Here is a 25,321-nt window from a genome sequence, read left to right as displayed (position 1 = left end):
TTCATTATAAATACATGACACGAGGGTGATGCTTTTCTGGTCTGTAATTGTAGACAAATAGAAAAGAATATTCATTTCAAAGAGACAACGATTAATAACAATTTGAAGAAATAAAAAATAATTTTCTTTGAATATAAATGTATACTTCAAATGAGAATTTTGGCAACACTTTGTACTTCCCTGCAGTCCTTTCTTTCCTGTGCTTACTTATCCTTCAGTGTTAGATTCGGTGCCCTTTTTATTGGGGGGAAAAAACACAACCCTGTGTGCTTCAGTTATTGGGAGAATCAAGGTTGTAAGCTAATTAGTGTACTTCTAAAAAAATTATTTATTTCAAGGGGCACAGTCTTTGTTTAATATGACACCTAGAAGAGACTCTCAATAGATAATTCTAACAGCAAATCCATAAAAAAATCTTTTAATACTTGACTCTCGTATCTCTCATGTTTTATCCCTTAGGGTTTTTTGTTAATCTCTTACAATGTCACCTGCTGGTGGATACAGAGAAATGCATTTTTTTCTGCAGTAGAAAGCTTTTAAAAAAATCACTTAGTAGCAACTTGCTTGATTAGAATTGTTCTCAGTTGTGTACGTCTAACTCTGAAAGTACAGAAAATCCAGCATCAAATTCATAAAGGGGATCTGACAGTCAGGGTCCTGACACCCCAAGGGGAGAACAGAGGGTGGTATGAACCACAAAGAGTAAGCAATTGAAATAACTGGTTGTATATGATGTTATTCTGTATAAAAATATGTCAGGTAAGATCTTTTATGAAAGCTTGTAATGTTCTGAACTTGATGGTCATAAGATATGTATTCAGACAGTGTTATGAATGTCTGTATAAAGAATACAATATTGCTTGTCCCAGCCACGCCTCCACTCAGCTGCTGCTGAATGGCCAGAACTGCAGTACCTTCCTTGGCTAGTAGGGCGGCTGTTGCCAAGTCCTTCAACAAAGTACAGGAATGGAGTTTCTGCCCACTACCACTCTGATTGTTCTCAGGGCATAATGAAGAGTATCTATGGTCTAATACCCTCTACCCCCAAAACATTGGCACTGGAGGACTTCATTCAGCCGTAGTTAGACTATTCAGATTTCCTTGTGATTCCAGGAAATTGAAGCTTTTCTCATTTGAAGTCAATACATAAGGCAGCTTGAACCCATTCTTATGAGCTACATGATTTGTTTTGGAGTTTGGGAGATACATTTTTATAGAATAGATAAATGAGAGTTAGCATTTTTGTTTGGGTAAATTACTATTTATTTTGGAAGGAAAATGTCCCTGATTGAATAAGAGCAAGATGTTTAACCACCTTCTAGGGCAGAGACTGTTCGGTCAGCATAAAATGAAAAACTTCTAAAAATACTACTGACCTCTCAGTCCCTTCTAAGATGGTGTTTGAAAGGTTGTCATGTTTCTTCTGGACTCTTAATGGTACAACGTATATATGGTAACAAGAAAGATCAAAGATTCTGTTCTGTTCTTGGAAGTACACTTTTATCACATCATTATGAATTTATAGTCTAGTAATATATAATGTTTTTTCCATTCGTGCATTTTGCAGTTGGTTTGTATAGTGTCATAGGTTGGCAGCAGAAGAATTCAGTTTTTCATGATTTTTTTTGGCATGAAAGGGTTACTGTTCACATTTCCTGTGTAATTCCTTCTGATCTTGCTGGGCTGTAATTACTTTCTTGATGATAAACATTCCCAGGCTCCTATAACCTTCTAGCCTGCTTGCACTGGCCAAGTTTGTCCCAGGTGATCATGTGGGCGAACCTCCTGTTTTTAAGGATAAAAATCTTTCCTCCTTCCTGTGTAAGATAGGCTAAATGCTCATTCCTTTGCTGTGCAATCCCAGAAGAAAACCCTTTTAAAAGTAATAATAAGGTAGCACATTAGTCTTTTAAAGTCAGATTTTGCAGCCAAGTAGTTGACAAATCAAGGGGGGGGGGTTCGAATTTTTTGAACCCAGTTTGATTGATTTCTGGTTCACATTAGAGATTATCTTTTCTTCTTAAACAAGTTTGGAAAATAGGTTGTGATACCAAAAGAAGGCAGATTTTAACTGTGGCATTTCATTTTTGCCCATATAATTTGTCTACTCATTTTAAGCTGCCTAGAATATAAAAGTTGAAAAGTTTAGTTGAAACTGGGATTTTCATTTCTTTTGTATTCTTTGCAGAAACTGCATAGTTTTCAGAAAAAGGGGGGATATTACTTACTTCTACCTTTCTTCACGTAGTTCAGCTAGTCTATAGTACCCCTAAGTTTTCATGTTATACATTATGAGCTGTAAGCATTCAATCATTTTTTCTTTTTAATTTTTTTTAAATGGGTGTAGTACTGGTGAAGAATGCTAGATTCAGAGCCTTGAAGACCGAAGTCTTCTGTTTGTCCACAGAACTGGTGCAGAAAGGTCAGTGGTATTACAAGCTTCCCTAGACTATCTCACAATTGCTCGGCAACCCTGATTTAGAGGGACTTGCCTGTAGGGGTGAGAATGGAGTTTGCTCTCCATACCCTTCATTCAGTTTGGGAGACTGCCAATAAGGGCATGATGAGTGGTGGTGTTTTTTTGTGATGTGAACACTTGTTCACTGAGAACTGTGAATTCAGACGACCAGCTTTATTATTTTTATATCACTTAATAGCTGTCAGACAGTAGCAACTTTGTCTTTAGGGGTCATGTGTGAATCAGTAAACTAAGAAATAAAGAAGCCCACTTTATTAGTAGCATTTTTTCACAGTTAGTTGTTTACTTCCCCTTTTTATATCCTGAGTTACAGATAGATGTTCACTGGTTTAAATATCAATAAAGTTATATACTAGATGCTTCAGTGCACTTTGGATTGAATGAGTTGTGCCAAATTCTCGTTCCTTATTCATATGAGTAATCCAACTACTGCCCAATTATGGACACAACTGTCATCACAACTTTTTAGTCTCATGTTTATCTGTTCATGTTTTGTACATCTATAGCTTGTTATCCATTTAATTGACTGCTGCTGTTTTTGTTTTTACGTAATTCATATTCATAGATTTGAAGACCAGAGGGGACCATTGTGATCATCTGGTCTGACCTCTTGAATAACACAGGCCATAGAACATATCTTTTAGAGAAACATCCAGTCTTGATTTAAAAATTGTCTCCAGTGCAAAAAGGCAAACACAGAGTGGAGAACCTGGTGGTGTTTTCTGGAAAAACAGTTGCACAAAAAGTAGAAGTAAACTCAAAGCAGCTACCTTTGTATTGTGACTAAAAGTAGCTTCTTTGAGTAGATGTGTTGGGTAGGAAAGGGTTGAGGTGATGGTCTGCTCTGCTGATCCTTTTGTTGGTTTAAGTTAAAGCAGCCTCTAACGGCCCTAGGCTTCTCTAACTCATGCAGATCCAGGGAGTTCCAGGGAAGAATTGAGCCCATCATCTTCAGTATTCATTGCAGGAAGCAAGTTTAATTTATTTGAAATCATTTAACAACTATTCTCAAGTTAAAAAAATAATTTGTGTTGTGTTTTTTCAAGCTTTTACACAAATATAATTAATTGAGTTTCATGCATAAAGGGTACAAGCCCTCCACTTAAGCAGACATGTAAATTACTGTTATGACAATGTGCATAAATATACCTAAAATAAAACAGCAACAGTGATTAAGCCATTTCACTTATCTAAGGCAAAGGTGTCTCACTTACATTTTTATTGCTCTTTTGAAACTAACATTTAAACAGTTTTACACATATACATCAGGTGTCATAGCACTTTTTGCTTGTAGGTACTTTCAAGTTCAGTGAACCCACAAAAATTTAATTACATTCAGGTAGCATCTGATTAGATTTTTAGAAGGCCGTTTTTATGTTACTTTGATTTTTCTGAGAGACTTAATCATTTTTACCATGGAAATTAGTTACTATCCTAATATTGATTATTACTGCTCTTTTTATTGTCAGGACTCAAAAAAGGAAAGGATAGAACAGTTTTGCATCATACTTACTCCATTTTCTCTGGTTTGGGGGGAAACTATACTGTCAATGGTCTGGTGCTGTCAAAATTATGGAACTTGTGTTGGGAATCATTGCTGGTGGACACCCCAAGTGTTACAAGAGACATCTTGTCATGCTTTTTTGAGTTATAATACTAAACAAATTCTTCACAACAGCATTTGATATTAGACGTGTGGCTACAGATTTAACCAACATGAAAAATATTTCAACATGGCACCTTTCAGGATATGCAAGTGATTTCTTTCGCATTTCATTGTAACACTTCACATCCATACCCATATCAGTTTTAACATACAATTTTAATTTGTTCCGTTCACTTTCTTTTAAGAAAGTGCCTGAACTTTGACTAAATCTAGAGAGTTGTTCTTACCTGTGACAAAACAGATAGGAAGAAAAAATACTCAAGCATCATTGATGGAATTGCAAACTGATGCACACAAAACTGAGAGTCTGTTTATAGCCTTGGAATATTTTTGACTCCTAGATCAGGGGTCTCCAACCTTTTTATGCACATGATCACTTTTTGAACTTAAGGTCAACCCATTATCTACCTCGCCCCTTCCCCGAGGCCCCACCCTGCTTACTCCATTCACCCCTCCCTCTGTCGCTCACTCTCCCCCACCCACTTTCATGGGGCTGGGGCAGGGGTTTGGGGTGCAGGCTCTGGGCTGGGGCCAAGGGGTTCGGAGTGTGGGAGGGGGCTCCGGGCTGAGCCTGGTGCAGTAGTGAGGTGTCCTGCACTGGGAGGGAGTTTGGGTGCAGGTGTCATGTGGTCACACTGCATCTAATCTCATAGAATCCACTGGATATTTCATGAGTTTTACTTTTTATTAGTGTCATTTGTGGTTTATAGATCCTAAATCCTTCAGGGATTGTCACAAATCACTGTAACATTCTCAATGGTGGGGTGTGCATTGGCTGAGCCTGGGACAGGGGGTTGGGGTGCAGGAGTGTGGGGTACAAGCTCTGAGAGGGAGTATGGGTGCAGGAGGGGGATTCAGGCTGATGCAGAGTGTCGAGGTGCAGGAGAGGGTGAGACGTGCACACTCTGGAAGGGAGTTTGGTGCAGGAGGGGGCTCTGGGCTGGTGCAGGGGATTGGGATGCAGGAGGGGGTGAAGGGTGTGGGCTCTGGGTGGGAGTTTGGGTGCAGGGGGGTTCTGGGTTGGGGTAGGGGTTTGGGATGTGGGACAGGGTGCAGGGTCTGAGAGGGAGCTTTGGGTTGGGGTGCAGGAGGGGGTGTGAGGTGCAGGCTCCAGCCAGGAGGTGCTTACCTCAGGCGGTTCCCGGTCAGCGGGGCTCAGGCAGGCTGCCTGCCGTAGCCCCACTCCGCTCCTGGAAGCGGCTGGCTGCTGGCATGTCTCTGTGTGCAGCCTCTGGGGTGGGGGAGACAGTGGGTTGCCGTGCACTGCCGGTGCCTGAAAGTGCTGCCCCCGCAGCTCCCATTGGCCAATGGAGCGGCATGGGGCCACGGCAGGCAGGCAGCCTTTGAGTCCTGCTGGACTTTTAGCAGTCCAGAGATCAAGATCGACTGGCTGAGGCTCCAGGATTGATCAGTCAATTACAATAGACCGGTTGGTGACCACTGTCCTAGTCGATGATGGCAAATGATGGAAAGCCAAATAATGGTGGCAAAAATGCCCAGTTCCATCACAGGAGCCCAGACATTTGCTTCTATCAGACTCAGCCTTGACCATGATGATTGACGTGTACACGAATTGCTGTCTTTTGGCTTCTGGGTGGAGTTTATTGTGTTGGCTTTATAAATCAAAACCTTCTATGGCCTGGGACCTTCATATTTGAGATACCATTGCACTCATTTCTGTAGTGCTGCATTTGAGGTTAGTGGGCAGTGTTGAGTAGCATCCCCTTGACTGTAAAAAAGAAGATAGTGGTTTCCTCATATTGTCTCAGAGCTACGGAGGTACATTTTTTTCCTTTAGTATTAAAAGGTGTAAAGAAGGTTGCCCTTCTTCTTCCACTTTCACCCCATGCAGTGAAAATGTAACCTTTCTGCTGTACTTAAGACACTCCGTACCAGTGGAGGGAGACAGGTCTTTGCCCTTTATCCGTAAATAATTTAATCTTGTGCATGAGTTACTTTTTCTTTCACATTTCAGACCGCAGTGTTTTATTTTACAACGTGAAGCTAAAAGAGAGGCTGTGCCATCAGTGTCATAGGTCTGCCGTTGATCCTCAAGATGTTGACAGCTCCATTTTTTCTGTTTCTGAACAGTTTATGTGAAGTTTGCACGCTCTAGCAGACGTTTCCAACCTCACGAATTCTGCTTACTGCTTCACTGGATTTTAATGAAGCAAAAATGTTGAACAAGGTGCTGGGTGGGCAGTGTCTTATCTCTTTTTTAAAAACTAGTCTGTAAACATCCTTGATCTCCATTACCTCATCAATATATCCAATTTTGTTTATTAACGTTCACAGCAGTTTAACTGTAAAGACCTCAGGTAACTCTTATTTCTAACTAGACTCCAAACACTGACAGCAAGCAAATAACAAAATGATTCTAATATATCTGTAACATCTCATGCAGAATCAGGAATTTCATACTCGTTTCCTTCATACTCATTTCTCAAGGGAATTACTCAGTGATCACTATTGAGTTTTTGCTACTAGAATTCAGATTCTCTGATTGAAGAAGAGGGCATGCCAACTTCAGAAATGGTCAGGTTAATAATGTATATTATTAGTTCAGTTTCAGAAACTGCAGAAAAAATGCCAGTGTAGTGATTAGAATAGCTCCTTCACAGTCTTAGTTTTCTATTGTCCAGTTGGGAAATTTCTGTGTACTGAGACTTGGCATGTTATTGGGAATCAACGATTTCAGATGGACTTAGCTGTTGCTAAATTATTGCTGCCAGCAATAATTAGAGGATTTGCCTTTAAAAAAAAAGAAAAAGTTAGAGGCTAAATAGAAACGTAAGCACAGTGTTAGTTTCGAGTGTCCAGGCATTCTTCTGTGCCAAAGAAAAATAAATCTTGTGCTCTTTTTGACATTTGAGAAGACAAAATACTTTCAGAAATTTTACAGTTATCTGGTTTTTTATTTTGCCTGTTTAATTTGTATGGTTTTTTTAATTGTCTGTGTTTACAAAGTACAAATCTCTACAAATACTTGCTGCCTGGAGTGTTTTACTTATAAAAGTATTTTGCTAGGTGAAAGGAGTGCAGGAAGTAATGGTAAACTGAAAGGGCTATCTAGAAAAAACTCAGATCCTTTATAAACTGTCTTCTGAGAAATCCTTAGAATGAAACTCACTTTTTCTCATTAAAATATATTTAGTTTGTCCTACCCCTGATTTTTTTCTTGGCTTTTATTAATATCTCTTCCTAATTTCTCCTCAATCACTTATTACTTTTCTTTTTCCATATTGTATAGTTCTTGAGCTTTAGTACTAGTTTGTCTTTTTAGAGAGCCTCCTCTAAAATACTTTTAAAGAGTTTATTGTTTCATGATTTATATGCTATGAAATCCATATGGTACATATTTATGGCTGCTTTCTGGAGGGAGAGTTTCATTTTTGATGTCTAGTGTGGTATTGAATAAGTCTTGTGCTTTCTATAGAATATTTTAAATTTAAAATAAAAGGATCAAATTTGTAAATGTTGTTCCTCAACTACTTATAAAATTGATCTGTACAAAAGTTTGAATTACAGAAGCGATTATAAAGAAGTTCAACCGTTTAACCTTATAAATGAATTTGGTCTTTCTTCTGTAGGTTTTCAGATACTTTTGACTTAGTGTAATATTTGTTGAAGAAAGCAGTTCATTTTGAAATCCTTATAAACAATACATTTATTTGACACAAAGCTTTCAAAATATAGAAACTTATTTTTGGGAGGTTTTACCTATTCAGCCTCTATAAAGACAATTGTCATTCATGCAACTAAGCATTCACCAAGAGGAAAACCAACATTAACTTAAGGACAGTGGAATTGAGAGTGGATGTTTGTCATCAGCACTGAAGCAGGTTAACCTTAAATAGAAATATGCAAGATTCTAGTATGATTGCCGACATTTACATGGTATGTATCAAGAGGCTTCCATAAAGTAAGCAAATTTATACAGGTAAAAAATATCCACAAGAGAGAGGTGATAAATGTCTTCGGCACTTATGAGCCACTGTGGCCCCATTCCTCCTCCCCCCTCAAAAAACCCCAAGAAAGGATGGGAGATGAACTTTGGCACATAAAACAGGACTAAATCTTATTTTTCCTTGCACAAGATGATAGCAAAGATTGGTAGCAAGCCAGCCATCAGTATCCATGTAGATCCGAAAAACTGGGATCAACTTTACAAAATATATCTTGAATTGTTTTTTTAATATATTATTGAAAGGTGCAATGAAGTTTTCATACAAGAAAATGTGCGTCAAAGGAAACATTTGTCTTTTTTTAATGAAGACTTTCAATAGTATTCCATTTCATTTCAGGACTTTTTTCTAGATCTAAACTGTTTGTAGCGTGCTAGTGCAATCATCTTCTCAAACTGGAAAGTGTACTTCCTGCTTGAAGTGTAGACATATCCTTAGCAGGTACTGAAAATTCAGAAGAATGGGACCTAGAATGTGTATGGATCAATGTGCTAACTGATAAATCACAAGAAAGATAAATGTCCACATGACATAATGGAAGAGGATGAGCAGCTACTTAAACATCTATTTGTAATGTATAGGATGAAAAAACATGTTATGTGGGATTTCAGTATGGGAAACACATGCTAGAGGTCTCATGCTGCCACTGGTGAAACGTCCTTAGAATTTCTAAAAATCACACATAACTTTCTAATACAAAAACATTGCACTCAACTTGGGGTAATTCTGCATTAGACTTTATTCTGATGGATAAAGATTAATTGATCACTGAACTAAAAACTGATGGTTCCATTTGTGCAAGTGATCATTGTATTAGCTGCATGTTCAGCGTTTGCTATCAGCTGAAATATAGCCAGAGCATGAGAACTTAAACACTCTGAAGATTACGCAGAACTTCCCTCCTGGCTACATTCCCAACAATGCCTGAAATCATGAAAACCACTATGTACCACAAGTGACCACCTCATGTCTCTGGATCTGGCCAGGGAATGGCAAAGTGTCTGGACTTCATCTACCCTTCGAAACAAGTACATTATTACTAACCCAAGAAGCTACCCTCCTGGTTTCAACCTGCCACACAGACTTTGGACTGCATTGAATCACATCTGAACAAACCATGAACAATGTGGCTACTTGATCCAAAAGTGGAAAATCAAAGAACTCCCCTTCGTGTGACTTCTGTGAGAGCAGTCAGATCATTGAACACATAATGCTGTGCCCCAAATTTAGATTCAAAGGTGAATTGGAAAATGTCCAGTGTCACAAGGGAGGCCTTGGAAATGTCTTATGGGCCTACAACTGTATGTATAGAATGTTACTCTTCAAATGCGCAAGAGAGATTAGATACCCAACAAAATATGCTCTTTGAGTTATGAAAGAAGGCTTCTTTGGTTAAAAAAACATTCTGGTGAAAAGGTGTTGTCATAAATATAAAGGGAAGGGTAAACCCCTTTGAAATCCCTCCTGGCCAGGGGAAAGCTCCTCTCACCTGTAAAGGGTTAAGAAGCTAAAGGTAACCTCGCTGGCACCTGACCAAAATGACCAATGAGGAGACAAGATACTTTCAAAAGCTGGGAGGAGGGAGAGAAACAAAGGGTCTGTGTGTCTGTCTGTAGTCTATCTTTGTCGGGGATAGACCAGGAATGGAGTCTTAGAACTTTTAGTAAGTAATCTAGCTAGGTACGTGTTAGATTATGATTTCTTTAAATGGCTGAGAAAAGAATTGTGCTGAATAGAATAACTATTTCTGTCTGTGTATCTTTTTTGTAACTTAAGGTTTTGCCTAGAGGGGTTCTCTATGTTTTTGAATCTAATTACCCTGTAAGATATCTACCATCCTGATTTTACAGGGGGGATTTCTTCATTTCTATTTACTTCTATTTTTATTAAAAGTCTTCTTGTAAGAAACTGAATGCTTTTTCATTGTTCTCAGATCCAAGGGTTTGAGTCTGTGGTCACCTATGCAAATTGGTGAGGCTTTTTATCCAACATTTCCCAGGAAAGGGGGGGTGCAAGCGTTGGGAGGATTGTTCATTGTTCTTAAGATCCAAGGGTCTGGGTCTGTAGTCACGTAGGCAAATTGGTGAGGCTTTTTACCAAACCTTGTCCAAGAAGTGGGGTGCAAGGTTTTGGGAAGTATTTTGGGGGGAAGGACACGTCCAAACAGCTCTTCCCCAGTAACCAGTATTAGTTTGGTGGTGGTAGCGGCCAGTCCAAGGACAACAGGTGGAATATTTTGTACCTTGGGGAAGTTTTGACCTAAGCTGGTAAAGATAAGCTTAGGAGGTTTTTCATGCAGCTCCCCACATCTGTACCCTAGAGTTCAGAGTGGGGGAGGAACCTTGACAGGTGTGGTGGAAGGTACCAATACAAAATAAAAAATTTTGAAAAATAGAAAAACTGGAGAAGCTGATAGCCATGCATACCAAGCAGTTAGAAAATAATCGGTAAGGGAAGCTAAAGGTGTCGATAAAAATCTATGATCCTTAGAATTAAGGACAACAAGGACTGTGTGTGTGTATCAAACAAAATCCTGTCTGTTATAGGTCCGATATTAGACAAGGATGGTATAATTATCAATCATGATACAGAAAAGGCATAAGTAGTCAATAAATATTTCTGTTTTGATTCAGAAAGAGGTAGGATGGTGTATTATATTTTACAGTGTTGATGAAATAATTTCAATCCCATCAGTAATGAGGAAGGATATTAAACAGCAGCTATTAAACATTTTTAAATCTGCAATAATGGCAACCATGGGTAGTAAGACAATTGGCCAAGGAGTTCTCTGAATCATTAATGTTGATTTTAAACAGATCATGGAACACTGGGAAAGGTCCAGAGGACTGTAAAAAAGCGAATGTGCCAATATTCAAAAAGTCTAAAAGGGGTGACTCAGGTAACTATAGGCCAATTAGTCTGTCATTGATCTGCAGGAAAATCATGGAAAGGTTGATATGAGATGCAATCAGTAAAGACATAAAGAGTGGCAGCATAATTGATGCCAGTCAACGTGGTTTTATGGAAAATAGGTTTTATCAAAGAACGTATCTTTTTTGTTGCAATGAAGTTTGGTTAATAAAGGTAACTCGGTTGACGTAATAAACTTCTGTAAGGCATTTTTACTTATGCACACTTATGATTAAAAAATAGCACTATACAAAATCAATGCAGCCCATATCAAACATATTAAAAACTGGTCATAAGAAGCAATTGTAGATGGGAAATTGTCATCCAATGGAGATATATCTAGTGGGGTCCCGTAGGCATCTGTTCTTGTCCCAGTGTTAGTCAATATTTTCATCAAAGACCTGAAGGAAATATGAACTTCTTGTTGGTAAAACTTGTAGATGACAAAAAAAATTGTGGAGTGACTAAAAAATGATGGGAACAAGTCAGTTATACAGATTGACATGAATTGCTTGGTAAGGTGTCTTATTTGAACAACATGCATTTTAATACACCCAAATGCAAGATAATTCATCTAGGAACAAAGAATGTAGATCTCATTTATAAGATGGAAAATTGTATCCTGGAAGTTGGTGACTCTGAAAAGGATTTAAGGGCCATGGTAGATAACCAATTGAACATCAGCTCATGCTCTAGCTAAGATAATGTATGCAATCCTTGGATATATAAGCAGGGAAATATAAAGTATTATTATTTTTATGTATTATTATTTAAATTACTGTATTGTGTAGGAATCCTAGTCATATCCCTGGACCCTGTCCAGTTTTGGTCCACCCATTACAGAAGGGATGTGGACAAATTGGAGAGAGTTCAGCGGAAGGCAATGGAAGTGATTAGGGGGCTGGGGCATGTGACTTACGAGGAGAGGCTGAGGGAACTGGGGTTATTTAGTCTGCAGAAGAGAAGAGTGAGGGGGGATTTGATAGCAGCCTTCAGCTACCTGAAGGGGGGTTCTAAAGAGGATGGAGCTAGGCTGTTCTCAGTGCTGGCAGATGACAGAACAAGAAGCGATGGTCTCAAGTTGCAGTGGGGGAGATCTAGGTTGGATATTAGGAAACACTATTTGACTAGAGGGTGGGGAAGCACTGGAATGGGTTACCTAGGGAGGTGGTGGAATTTCCATCCTTAGAGGTTTTTAAGGCCCGGCTTGACAAAGCCCTGGCTGGGATGATTTAGTTGGTGTTGGTCCTGCTTTGAGGATCTCCTGAGGTTTCTTCCAACCCTAATATTCTATGATTCTGTTATGTTAGGTGTTATACAAACAGAATAAAAAGATGATTTCTGCCTCAAGGGCTTATCATCTAAGTATAAAATGAGACAGTAGATAGGTACAGACAGTCTAGGTAAAGAATATAAGGAAACAATGAGAATATTGGTCAGCATGATTAGCAATGGCCTCCACATACCACGGTCTAACCGTTGTCAAGTTTTTTTTTTTGACATTGTGGAAAAGAAGTGTTTTAAGGAGTGTTTTGAAGTAGAATGAAATATCTTTGCAGAGGTTTATGGGAAACTCCTCCCAAGAATGAGGGGCAGCATGGGAGGAAGTGTGAAGGTGCTCGTTTGAAAAACTATTAAGTGGGTGGTGAGGTAGGAGTTGATATCTTGACAGTAAATGAGAGATGGTGGGTAGGGTGGGGATTGGCCATAAATGGCTTTGCAAGTGAAGGCAAGTTGCTTATATTTGATGTGATAGAGAAGGGGAAGCCAGTAGAGGGTTTGCAAAGAGAGGGCTGATACGGTCAAAGTGATGGGCTAGGAAAATTATCTTTGCAGGATTTTGAATGGATTTAAGTGGAGCAAGATTGCATTTGTCAAGGGCAGAGAAAAGGATGTTGCTATAATTGAAAGGTGAGATGGTGAGAGCCTGGATACAAGTTTTAGCTGTGTGAATGATGGGAAAGGCTGGGTCTTACAGATGTTGTACTGAAAGAATTAGCAAGATTTAAATATACCTGGATGTGAGAACCTCGAGAAGGTCCGAGTTGAAGATGACACCAGGCTGAATGACAGGCAGGATGGTTGTATCAACAGTGATCAAGAAAGGAGGTGGCAGGAACGGCATGGAGGGAAAGACTGAGCTCTGTTTAGCCACGTTGAGCTTGCGCTGATGGCTAGACTTCCATGAGTCTGGAATAGAGAGATGGATCTGTGAGTCCTCAGAATAGAGAGGGTAGTTAAATTTGTTTGTGGATGAGATTACCCAGAGGGAGGTGATATTGCCTCTGTGTACAGCATCACCATTACGAAAATACTGTGTACAAGTCCAGAGTTTGCACTTCAAAAAGAATGGTGACAGGATTTTGGAAGGTGTTCAGAGAAGAGCTACAAAAATGATCTGTAATCTGGAAAACATGCCATATAGTGAGAGATTTAAGAAACTCCATCTATTTAATTTATCCAAGACAAAATTAAGGTGTGAATTTTTTTTCAGTCTGTAAATACCTACATGGGGAAGAGATTTCTGATGCTAGATGGTACTTTAATGTAGCAGAAAAAAAGCATGGGATCTAATAGGTGGATAATTTTAGGCAGAATTTTTTAACAGTGAGGTTAATTACCCATTGGAATAATTTAGCAAAGAATGTGGTGGATTTTCCATTATTTGACGTTTTTACATCAAGACTGGATCTCTTTCTAAAGGTTATTCTAAAGGTTAAACAAGTTATGGGCTTGATGCAGAAATTATTGGATGAGGTTCTTTGACATATGTTATGCAGGAAGTTAGATTAAAATGATCATGATGGCCCCTTCTGGCCTTAAAATCTGACTCCAGAACTGAAATGGAAGATTATATATTTGATGATATATGATATAAAAGATTATATAAACGATGAGCCCAAAAGCCATCAGGCAAAGCACCCCACCGAACAAAGAGAACCAAGTCCCAATTAATCAAAAGAATAGAAAAGAAATAGGTGTTTACAAATATTAAAATAAAAAGCAAAAACAAAAGAGTGCTTAAAAATGGTGGCAATGAAACTTAACATGCACTTTACAACATGCTCTAAAAGCAGCCAAGAAGGTACAATCCTATGGATGTCCTTTAGGAGGCGGTTTCACATCCAAGGACTGTCTAAGTTCTGATTTGCCATGTTGCAATCTTGAATTTTTTATTCCCTTCACAGGGGAAAAAAAAAGATCATGTTTTCTGGAAGGTTTAATAAATTAACGAATTCTTTTCCAGCAATGTGGACATATATGTTTGATCTGTGGTGGTAGATGGTATCTTCTCTAGATTTTTAAATGTTCCACTGACTTCTTTGTTCTGTCTGCTTTTCTTTATAGCTCGTAGAGAGCATGGAATCTTACTAAGAAGCTGAAAAATGTGTGTATATGCTTAAAAAATGTGGTGAAGCACCTCAGGCTTTGTGAGCATATTCTAAAAATCTAACAGAATGAAAATAAAATAAATAAACCAGGAACAGCCTCTTCTGTTGACATCAACGAGTTTCTATTTAGTCTGATGTTTTGAAGACCAAACTAACGGGGTGGTGATAGGATCTTGGAAGAAGAGAATAGCCAACTTTTATAAAATGATCAATCTGAGACTGTTCTGCAATAATTAGATGCTTCGTGTGAGTGCCCTGTGAGAGAGTTGAAACACGTGGTGGGAGAAGAAACCAATCTAGAGGAGTATTGATTCATCTATATGCCATATTCCATAGAAGTATAGTGTAAAGAACAGGACCATATCAGGGATTCTAAGAGGGACTGTTATCTATGAATTATTTGACAACTGCTGTATTGTTTTTGGAGGAAATTACTGCTTTGAGAATTGAATCAAATCCAAATAAAACTCAAAGGTGCTTTTTTTCCTTTCTGAATCTTCATTTCCTAATATTTGATGCCATTAGTTACTTTTAGGATGAACTGAGATTATGAAGACTATATTGGACATTTGTCCACATTAATAGTGCTTTTAAAACTGGGTCTTCTCTGAAAGCAAATAGACACCATAATAATCTCATACATTTCTGCAAATCTTTAAATCTTGAAGGATCATGATATAATTTTACAAATTAAACTAGATATATGAGCTATTTACTATCTCATGTGAAATGTGGTAACAATTTATGACAGTGAAGCATATTATATCTAATTGAAACTACAGGGGGAATTTATGAAGTGTGAACATAATTGCTAAAGTTTTAATTTGGCCAAAATGGAGGGTCTAATACCATTAGTGGCAGTAATGGGAAGTAGAGTTACTTAGGAGACTTAATCACTGGAAGTGGCACTTTGGTTTTATCTATCAGCTGATCGTGGTGAGGGTGGTCTAGTATAGTGGCCAGAACAGGCGTCAGACTTAGTGGTTGGAGCTGGCGTCATGAGCCAAGGGCTAGTGTCAGTAGTTGGAAGCTGGAGCCAAAGATCAAGCTGGAGGTCAGAAGCTAGATACCAGAGCCAGCGGTCAAGCCAGAGTCAGTAGTCAGAAGCTGGAGCCAGTGTTTAAATTGGAGGTCAGGAACTGGAATGAGCAGAGTAGCAGACAAGAAAGAGGCAAGTCTGGGTGAAAGGCAGGAGTTAGCTGGAGTAAAGTAACACAGAAGCAGGAAAAACAGTCGGCATGAGCATTGAGCAGCCTGCGAGCTGCTGGTCCCTCCAGCGAACCATGTAGCTTGGCCAGTCAGGTAGCCTGCAGCAGACCAGCTGTACTGATGAGGCTGCTTGGAGATTAGCTGTGCTGCAGGCCCTGATTCCAGACATTATCTGTCTGAAAGATGGAATTTGTAATTAGCAAGTTGTCTCCTAACACAGCTCTCAGGACTTGGAGGTAAAGGTCCTGTTTATGAAATCATGAACACCTAGCATTTTCAGCACCTTGGATATCCTTCGTTATTTTTTATCAAAGTACTAATTTGGTCCAGTTGTGTTCAGCTTGAGATCTTACTGAATGAATTAGCAAGATACATATTCTTTAACGAATCGAAAGAAAAGTTGGAGGCCTGCAGAGCAAGAAAAATGTTCCCTGGCATAACTTTGTCTGAGCGTCACAGCTGGTCCTGGAGAATAGCCAGAGATAATTTTTTATTATTTATTTCATATTTTTTTTGCAGTGAAAATGATTTGAGGATACTTATATTAAGTATGTCTGTTATTCTTTGAAACTCAGTGTTCTTGACATATTTAAAACAAGCCAATGGGTGAGGATTCAGATGTGGAAGTTATGTTGGCAGGGATTATTTGTGCAATAAAAATAACACAGTAATACAAAGAAGAAATGCAGTGAACAAAGATAAGGTTATAATTTGATTTATTCTTTGCATGTTTATCTGAAAGAATATTCTTCGTAATAAAAATGCATTTTTGTCAGTAATGCTGTGCTGTCAGGGATTCATTTCTAAAGAAGGGTGTGGCAGGGCAGACTCAGTCCTACATATATGTAGCTCCACAAACAGTTCAGAGACCTTTGGGTAAAACAATATATTTACACTGTTCTTTTCCACCAGCTTTTCAGACTGTCACCTCATACCAACAATAACATGGAGCCCTCAGCTCTTGAGCCAAGGAGGGGAGAAATCTCTCATGGCTCTGTCTGCAAGCCTAGCTCTCATTCTCTATCACTCAACTCTCACTTTCCTCTTCCTGGTTGCACTTCCTGTGACTTTTGCACCATCTATGCAAATGAGTTAATTAGCCTTTTAACTCCATCCAGCCTATCCCAATCTATCAATTGGGATCAGTTCCCATGGTCAGATGTGCTCTGGGGCAACTACCTGGAGTTGCAGCAATCAGAGTGTTGGATCAGGTGCTGTTGCCCAGCACTCGGTCACAAATATTTATCAAATATTACATATTTTTATTTAAATAAATCTTAGCAGTATATCCATTTTGTCTCTCATTAGTTGTCATCTGTGCCATATGGCAAATGACTTACCAGCTTTAATAATGAGTTAAAGTGGTTTCATGGATACAAACCATTCAAGCAGTGTCAGATAAGACATGTATTCTCCTTTATTCAATTTTAAGATTGGTATTAAGAAGTAAAAGAAATGTGTGTTGTTAAATATTGCATATAGATCTATACCATAGCTGATTATTTTTAATTGGTCTTAAAATAAATAGTTTAACTTTTAGAGCATAATTTTGACTAAATGAATTGTGTTTAAGGTTTTTTATTTACAATGATGTTTGTACAACAATACTGAATATTTAAAGCACTATCATTATAATCTGTGGGTAAAACATAGTATTCTGAATTCTGCATTATTTTAAATACAGTACACCCTCGCTATAACGAACCCCTGGAGATCTAAGCCATTTGGTTGTTATAGCCAGTGGTTCATTATAGGGAAAGAGCTCCACTGTGGGGAGGTTGGGTGGCTGACACCTCAAGCCCTGCAGCAGAACAGAGGACTCCTCTGGCACTGGGGCCAGAGGAGAAGTCTGCCCTGGTTGAGGCCTTGGGATTGGAGGAGCTGTTGCTCTGTCTCACCCCCCCCCGCCCCACACCCTGGGGGCCAGAGGGTGTGTCAGAGTTCTGTTCTCCTCCCCACTTCCCCTGTCCCCACCCCACCTTGCCGCTTGCAGCTCTGGAGCCAGAGGAGCTGTCAGCCGCCTCCTCCACAGTGGCAGGGCTGGAGGTGGGATCGAGGGACTAGGTTTGCTATTGTGAAGGGCATTATAGCGAGGGTATAGTATGAATTTGCTATTCTGAATTTTAAGATGACATTCTAGTTATATAGTCCTCTAACAGCATAATGTGTAACCCTAGTATTTGAGGTTTCCAGTTCTTTCAAAGTGCAGTTTGTTATCTGATGAGACTGGTGGGGGTGGGGATATAGCAAGGGCAATAAATTTTCTTAGCAAGTCATTGTGTGAATTAGTCTAATGAGGTCTATGAAGTCTTAGTCGTAAGTGCGTAAAAAAAAAAAGGTTTATAATTCATAATTTGAATCTTGTTGGGTTTTTTGGTACCCAACATCAGAAAAGGGAATTAACCTATTATATTTACATCACTGGTTCTATTACAGGAAATAAATTATTTTAATGTGTTGTCATGCACAAACTGCGCTAAGCATATAACTATCCAGAAAAAAGATCTCTTGCCCTGAAGAGCTTACAACCTAAGAGGGCAAAATATAGACACAAGATGGAGAAAAGGGACTCAACATGAACCAAAATAATAAAAGTGATTTTTAGCACAACTTATAGTTCTGTGCTTTTTTCCCCACCTGTACATTACAATGTAAGGAAGAGCCATGTCATATGTAAACATATGGGAGGTGGTGGAATCTCCTTCCTTGGAAGTTTTTAAGGTCAGGCTTGACAAAGCCCTGGCTGGGATGATTTAACTGGGAATTGGTCCTGCTTCGAGCAGGGGGTTGGACTAGATGACCTTCAGGGGTCCCTTCCAACCCTGATATTCTATGATTCTATGATTGCCATTGGCTGAATTAGGAGAGTTGTTGGTGAGCAGTTCACAGGTGAGTCCCATCCACTCCTCAGAATGACAGCAAACAGAAGTTGGGGGGGTTTAGTTGAAGAAAATTGGTGTGAATCTTCATTTTAATATATTAAAATTGTCAGTAACACAATGCAAATTAATGTCGAGAAAGAGGGAAATCAAAGGTATTGGAATGTAGCTGCACTTAGATTGGGTTAAGCATTGGAAAATATTACTTGTTTCTTAGATATGGCCATTTTTGAAACGATTACTTTCTCTTTCTTTCATACCTCTCTTCCCCTTCATGCTATCCATTAATGTCATAGCCAGGTACTTGTTGAACTTGTACTCGATCTATTCAGGATTCAATAAGCTTCGTAAAAGTCTACCATCAATACCACTCTTTGGGTTTGTAGCCCTGGAAGCAACACAACTCCCATTTTGGATTCTTGTTTGGCAGTCATGAATTTGCCTTCCAACCTGGATCTTCTACGTAGTGTAGCAGAGAGCTCTTTCTACCTAAATTATCAGTACCGTAATTATTGTTTTATTTATTCATGAATAACTAATATATACTTTGAAGTTATAATATGCGCTATTGAGTTTCATATGTGGTATCCTTATCTATCCTATCTGTCTCATTTGAAAACAGCTGGACCACTGTTGCTCAAACTTTCTAAATACTATACTTTTTAGGCACAGGTCATACCTAGAAAATTTCAGTCAGAAAGCTGAAAGTTAATAAATTGGCAAAATCTGTTAGTATATTCAACTTTGTAGCTCTCAAGTGGGCAAGAATTCCATGTTTTGAATCAAAGGTCTTGCACAAGGAAATTAACCTTTCCAAGTTTTCAAACATCTTTTTGGATTGCTAGATAGCCAGCACATGATGATTTGTCTACTTGTAGAAGGGCCTTAAAAACTTCCAAACTCATTGCTCAGTTTGTCAAAAAAGATCATTAAGCCCTGTGCATAATTTCACACAACTGACCTACAATATTTTATCATTTTGTTTGTAAGAATTGAAGTTAGTGTCCTGATAAAATGGCCTTTGAGTTCCTTTTATGAGTGGCCCAGAATGATTAAGTCCAAGCAGAAGAACTAGTTCATGTTTTTTCATGGTTCATCTGCTTTTCAGAGAATTTTGGTGTCATCTTTGAAGCTGTTAAAAGTTTAGCATTACACTGCTAATCTGGATCATTGTCAATTGCATCAACCAGAGGAATAAGTGAAGTTCGTGCTTTAATTGTGGCGTCCGACCCTTTTTTTGCAATGGCAAAGGAGTTTGTTTTTTCTTCGACTGTTATTGATCTTTTATGCTGGCATGAGCTCAAATCTCAAATATATCTTTAAGTCTTTACACTCAAATTCACAAATGTGATGTAAATAGACCTGTCATAAGTCAAAGACCTTTAAAATGTTATGTTCAAAGGAACCTGTTAATTAGGAAAATAGATAAGCTTTTAGGCCCAGATTTTTAAAGGTATTTAGGCATTCCTGTGCTAAGCATTGCAAAATCTAACTGATTTAGGAGACCATCTCATTTTCAGAATTCCTAAATGTTTAAATCCTGTCAACTGTCCATGGAATTTTTGGCTCCTAAATGCCTAAATCCCTTTTGAAAATGATTTAGGCTCCTAAATCAGTTAGACAAGGCAATATTGAGCATAGCAACACCTAAATAGCTTTAAAAATCTGGGTGTTAGTGTCCTTTCAGTTGTATGGTCTGGGTCGGTCTGTCTCATCACACACAACACCCAGATGGATAGGTCAGCAGTATCCTTAAAGCTTATTTCCACCAGAAATATGTCTTTCTCTTTCTTAATAATAGCTCACTCAGCTAGTAAAGATGGAGAAGATACCAACAGCAGATAAATACAAGGCTACTTCTTGGTCTTTTACCAACAGATAGCTAGTCTTTGTTTAATTCATTCTTCTCCTTAGCAATTTTGCCTTTTGCTCTCTGAGGTACTGCTATCCTTCTAATCTTTAGTTCCTCTGTTATATCTATAATAAAGATACAAGTGAAAAATGGATGCGTAAACTTGCAACTTCTCTTCATGTCAACCTTCCTTGACATTTAACTCCTCTCCCACAAGAGAGCACCTGAAATATAGTTTTATTCTGAGTAGTTTTGGGGCTGAGGACATGTGAGAATGAATTCATGCTACATTGACCTGGTTATTTCTTTTGCCTGTTTGACTTCAGTGCTATGACAGTTTGCGCCAGATGAGGATCTAGCCCAGTGTGTTTACAGCGTAAAAGACTCTACAGTATAAAGCAAGTTTAAAATATTTTTGGAATAGTAACTGAGTAACAAATTGAATGTTATATTATCAAAATCAGTATTGAAAGCTAACTTTATGTAGGCAGTTTTTGAAATATTTCACTCCATAATGTATACAGTGTAGAAAGTTTCCTTTTAAATGTTGCGTTAACTCAGTTTTATTTTTTGCATGTTGTAAAGATGGCTTTCCTGCAGGAGTGATGTGAATTAGGAGAACAAAATTTAGAGAGAGTCTTGAAATCTTCTGACACGACTGAAGTTATTAAGAACTTTCCAAGTTTCCAAGCTATGGTAAATACATTTTTTAACCGAAAACAACCCCCCCAAAAACCTGATATGTTCTTTTGCCCTCTGGATGGCGTATTTTTTCCCCTACCAGCTTAAAACTTGGGCAGTCTTATTATGTTTCAGTCAACTACTATTTATAATCTAATCCAAATTTATTTTGTTGAAACAGTTGTAGATATTTTTCAATATGCTGTACTTCTGGCAATAACTTTGGGCCTGATCCTGTAAAGTGGTGAAAATATCCTGTCAGTGGGTGCTGAGGGTGTTCAGAATCTTGTAGGATCATGCCCAAAGTTATTCCCATGATGTAACTCAACTTTTCCTTGCTTTATTATTCAATGTGAATGGTTGGTTTATGGGAAACATAATTTATTATTTATATTACTTTGTGCAAGTTCATGTACTGATGGATCCAGAAAATGGCATTGGTATTAGTTATGAAGGAATATACTTAGATTATCTTGCATGTATATGCAATATGAGTTGATGACTGCTGTTCATCAGGATAAGGAGAAAATAGAAGAATTAGGGAATGAAAATACATGAAAGGTGGAGGTAATATTTTTCAAAGCTAAACTTTTTACAAAAATTGCTTTGACATATAAGTGTGTCATATTTAACAATATAAATTAGTCTTATAACTAATGAATTAACCATATTTTGATATCTGAAAATGTTTTTATCCTTTGAAAAACTAATTTATTACTTTTTTTTTACAGATGTGGCAGAAAGGTCAACAAATTCTGTAGTTTGTACTAATTTTAACAAATAGGAAATACATACAAGAATAATAAAAAGATATCATTAGAAAATTTCCTATACTTTTTTCCAGTATAGGCATATTATATTTTAAATATGTATTGGACAAAATATAAATACTGCTTTGAATACTACTTTTCAAATTCTGTTTTGGTGGTAGCATTTATTTTTGAAAGTAACAGGAGAAGTTGTGTGAGGTAGAGAGAAGAGGTAGAGTGGGGTAGATTGTGAGTGACTGAGAAGGCCCACCAAATAATTTGGATATGGAATGAATGAAAGGGTAAACTAGTATGAGGAAAAGGGGGAAAATGGTAATTTGTTCAGATGATTTTAAACTAGACCTTATGTAGTCAATCATTTTGCAGAGATAAAAAATTAGAAGGAAAATTGATGGGAGGCAATGTGAGATTGTGGGTCAAGAACATTAGCTTGATGTTTCTGTTAAGTTGATCATAATTGAATCGGTTAAGTATTGTCGTGATTGTAGATTCCGGGAACCTACTGAGATATAATGAGTAGTTTACATTTTTCAGAGCTATTATTTCAGGCTGTCTGCAGACTCAGGAAGAAAATAATGGATTGGTTTACACTTGATTCATGGTTTCAAGGTTATCTTCACAACTGTAAAAGCTAGACGTATTTTTTAAATGTAAGATTAGATTTTGTAACACTATTTAGTGGTAAGGGTGGATTTCACTGCTGCAGAATTGCAACAAACACAGGGCTACAGCCAATGATGTTAAAAACAACACTACTGAGGTAGCTTTTGCAAAGGAAACAAATGAAATGCTAGTCTATGGAAACATGAAGAAAACAATGTAGTTTATTGACGTTCATATTGTTGCCATTATAGGCATACCAACAACCTTGGTGTTCTCAAAACTTCCCTTTTAACTTTTTAGAAGAGTTTGTTTTCTTTCACAGATTGAAATTAGAATCTAATGTTTCTAGTTGCAAAAAACATTCTAGTTCATGTAAATGTTTTGGAGTGACATAGACCATCACAAAATGGGGGGCACACTGGGTTTTTCCCCCTAAACCCAGAAAAACACACCCCTAACCGACATAAGTTTCAATGACAAAAGCGCTGGCGTGGACAATGCTATGTTGGCGAGAGACCATCTTCTGCCAACACAGCTACCACCACTTGTTGGGGGTGATTTAATTATGCCAGCGGGAGAGCTCTCTCCTACCGGCATATAGCAGCTACACAGGAGACGTTACAGTGGTGCAGCTGCAGCGGTATGGCTGTACTGCTGTAAGGTCCGTAGTTTAGACATAGCCTAAATGTTTCTGAATTTCATGGAGTCAGAGGCAAAAGTTAGACCGCCTTTTACCCCCACCATTCTCAAATCTTATATCAAATTGGTCACAAAGATGAATTTATTCCGAAGTTGGTTGTGTTTTGTGCAAAAAATACAAATTAACAAAGCATTAAAGAAATTAAAACATAAAAATCCATACAACTCCAAGAACGTGTCTGTCTCCATCTAACTTTATCTGTTTGGTTCTGCATGTATGTTGACAATAGTACTTTATTTTTAAATAAACAATTTTTTACTAATGTGTTTATAAGTTGGGGATAAAACTACTTTATTTTTCATATCACCTTGCTCGTTAAATGATCAGAACTAAATTTCATTCCCAAAAGAGAGTCATCGAAATTCCCTCTAGGTAGGGATTTATTTGCCTTATGCCCTTAGTGTTTTGTCTGACACCATCTTTCAATGACCACCTGTCAGAGTCTTCTCATTTGCCAACTATGCTACCTCTTAATACCCTGAGTTCCACCTGCCTTGTGGATTTCCTCAACAGGGAAGAGGAAGAACCTGCAGTTGCAGACTGCGTGGTTTGATCTCTCTGACAACTTTACTGAAAGCTTGGAAGTTGAGACCGTCTCAGCTCCACCAGACAGCTCTCCAGGCACACTGCTCCTCTGTCTTCAACAAGCCTTAAGTGTGCATCATATGAAAATGTAAATATGCTGAAAATGTAATAATGAGGGAAATCTGAAGAACTTCACCTGTAGTTTTATTCAGTCTAAGGAGCATTTATCCTTTTCTAACTGGTATTAAACTAGACCTTCTTTTACTAGTAACTTCAGAGCTGTTGTGTAAAGTTTGTGCTCATCTATTCTGTAAACTTAAGAAGGCTAACAAATGACAGTGAAGAGAACACAAAATAGGATGCCAGATTGGGCTAATGGGGGTAAACATTGATTAATATTGCAGGAGTTACTACAGTGTACTCTGTAAACTTATTCTGTGACTGATCTTCAGAAAGGATTACAATCTGAATTTCAGCAGGTTTTCATCAGTAAATATTTGATTGAACTGAAAAATGTAACAAATGGAGTTCAGATATTAACATCAATTAATTAAATTAAGGTTAACCTAGAGTTAACATCAATTAATAATTGTTCTTCTTCGAGTAGTATTTCCATGGCTGCTCCCATGGTGTGCTTCCATCCCTGTGTTCCTGATCGGAGTACTTCAGTAGCAGTATCTGCTAGGCCCGCATATGCGCTGTCTCTCCTCAAAAAAGGCAATCGCTGTCAGAGACTAGCGCTCCCAAGTGCATTTGCTGCCTTGGGGAAGGCCACATTCAACAAAAGTGTGGTCTTTGCCAGCAGTTCAGGCCTCAGTCTTGTAAGGATAGGGAGATGAGGCAGAAGATCATCTTCACAGAGACCGCGCTCTGACCCTCTCTGGACCTGTGTCACTGGTCACCTGGCAGATGTGAGTCTTCCCCACAGCCGTCAACATCTAAAAGCAGTAAGTTGAAGAAACAAGCCACTGATGCCTCTCACAAATCATAGAGAAAGAGAGCGGGAAGTCCCCACGGTGAGTCCCAAGATAGCCGTAGCCATTCTCCAGCACACATACTGAGACCCCCCCCCCCCCAGTCCGGTACCCAGGGCTTGCAGAAATCCTCAGCAGCAGATACCATTGAAAAGACCTACGGACCCAATAGGCATGGGCACCAAGTCAATGGTACCAACGGACAAAGACAGGACTAAACACTTCTTCTCTAAGAAGGCACCAATATGCGATCCCATGTCAATACCGCCCTTGACGCCTCACCCAGCACTGGAGCGACCTGTGCAGACAAGGTCCCCACCCCACCCCCCGACACCAGGACAATCTGTACTGGTGGAATCCTGCCACTCCAGAGACCTCACCTCTCAGTACCAAAACCTCTGCAATGAGCCTTTACCAAGCATGGGAAGTATCCCTCCTGCCATGCCATGCCCCTCTGCTCTCTAGTGAGGGTTCAGACAGTGAGTCAGATGATGTAGTGTTACTCCTTCTAAGCTCCATATGGTGGTTATTACCAACAGAGCCCAAGGATACACCTGCAGATGACCCCACCACCACTACTTTGGTACTGCCACCCCTGGGCACCATCCCCAGGCTCTAAGCCACCACCACTCCCATGGCCATATTGGCGCACTGCCAGCAAGCCTCGGGCTTTGAGCTCACCTCAAGGCACATCCCCTTGACCGCAGCATCCAAAG

The 25,321-nt window shown here is 38.8% G+C and overlaps 1 protein-coding gene across 3 annotated transcripts in view; it reads left to right on the top strand.

Moving 5' to 3' along the window:
• Window positions 1-25,321, top strand: part of ZNF438 (zinc finger protein 438) — a 101,498-nt gene that overhangs the window by 29,279 nt on the left and 46,898 nt on the right. Inside the window, exon 4 of one of the 3 annotated variants that reach the window (XM_077808270.1) lies at window positions 23,620-23,779. The exons of the other annotated variants lie outside the window; for them this stretch is intronic. The gene's annotated coding sequence lies outside the window, so the exon portion shown is untranslated. The remainder of the gene's footprint in view (window positions 1-23,619; window positions 23,780-25,321) is intronic. 3 annotated transcript variants of the gene reach the window in all.

Source organism: Eretmochelys imbricata, chromosome 2 (assembly GCF_965152235.1).
Source record: "Eretmochelys imbricata isolate rEreImb1 chromosome 2, rEreImb1.hap1, whole genome shotgun sequence".
NCBI classification, from domain to species: Eukaryota; Metazoa; Chordata; order Testudines; family Cheloniidae; genus Eretmochelys; species Eretmochelys imbricata.
This window is presented reverse-complemented; position numbering and strand designations above follow the sequence as displayed.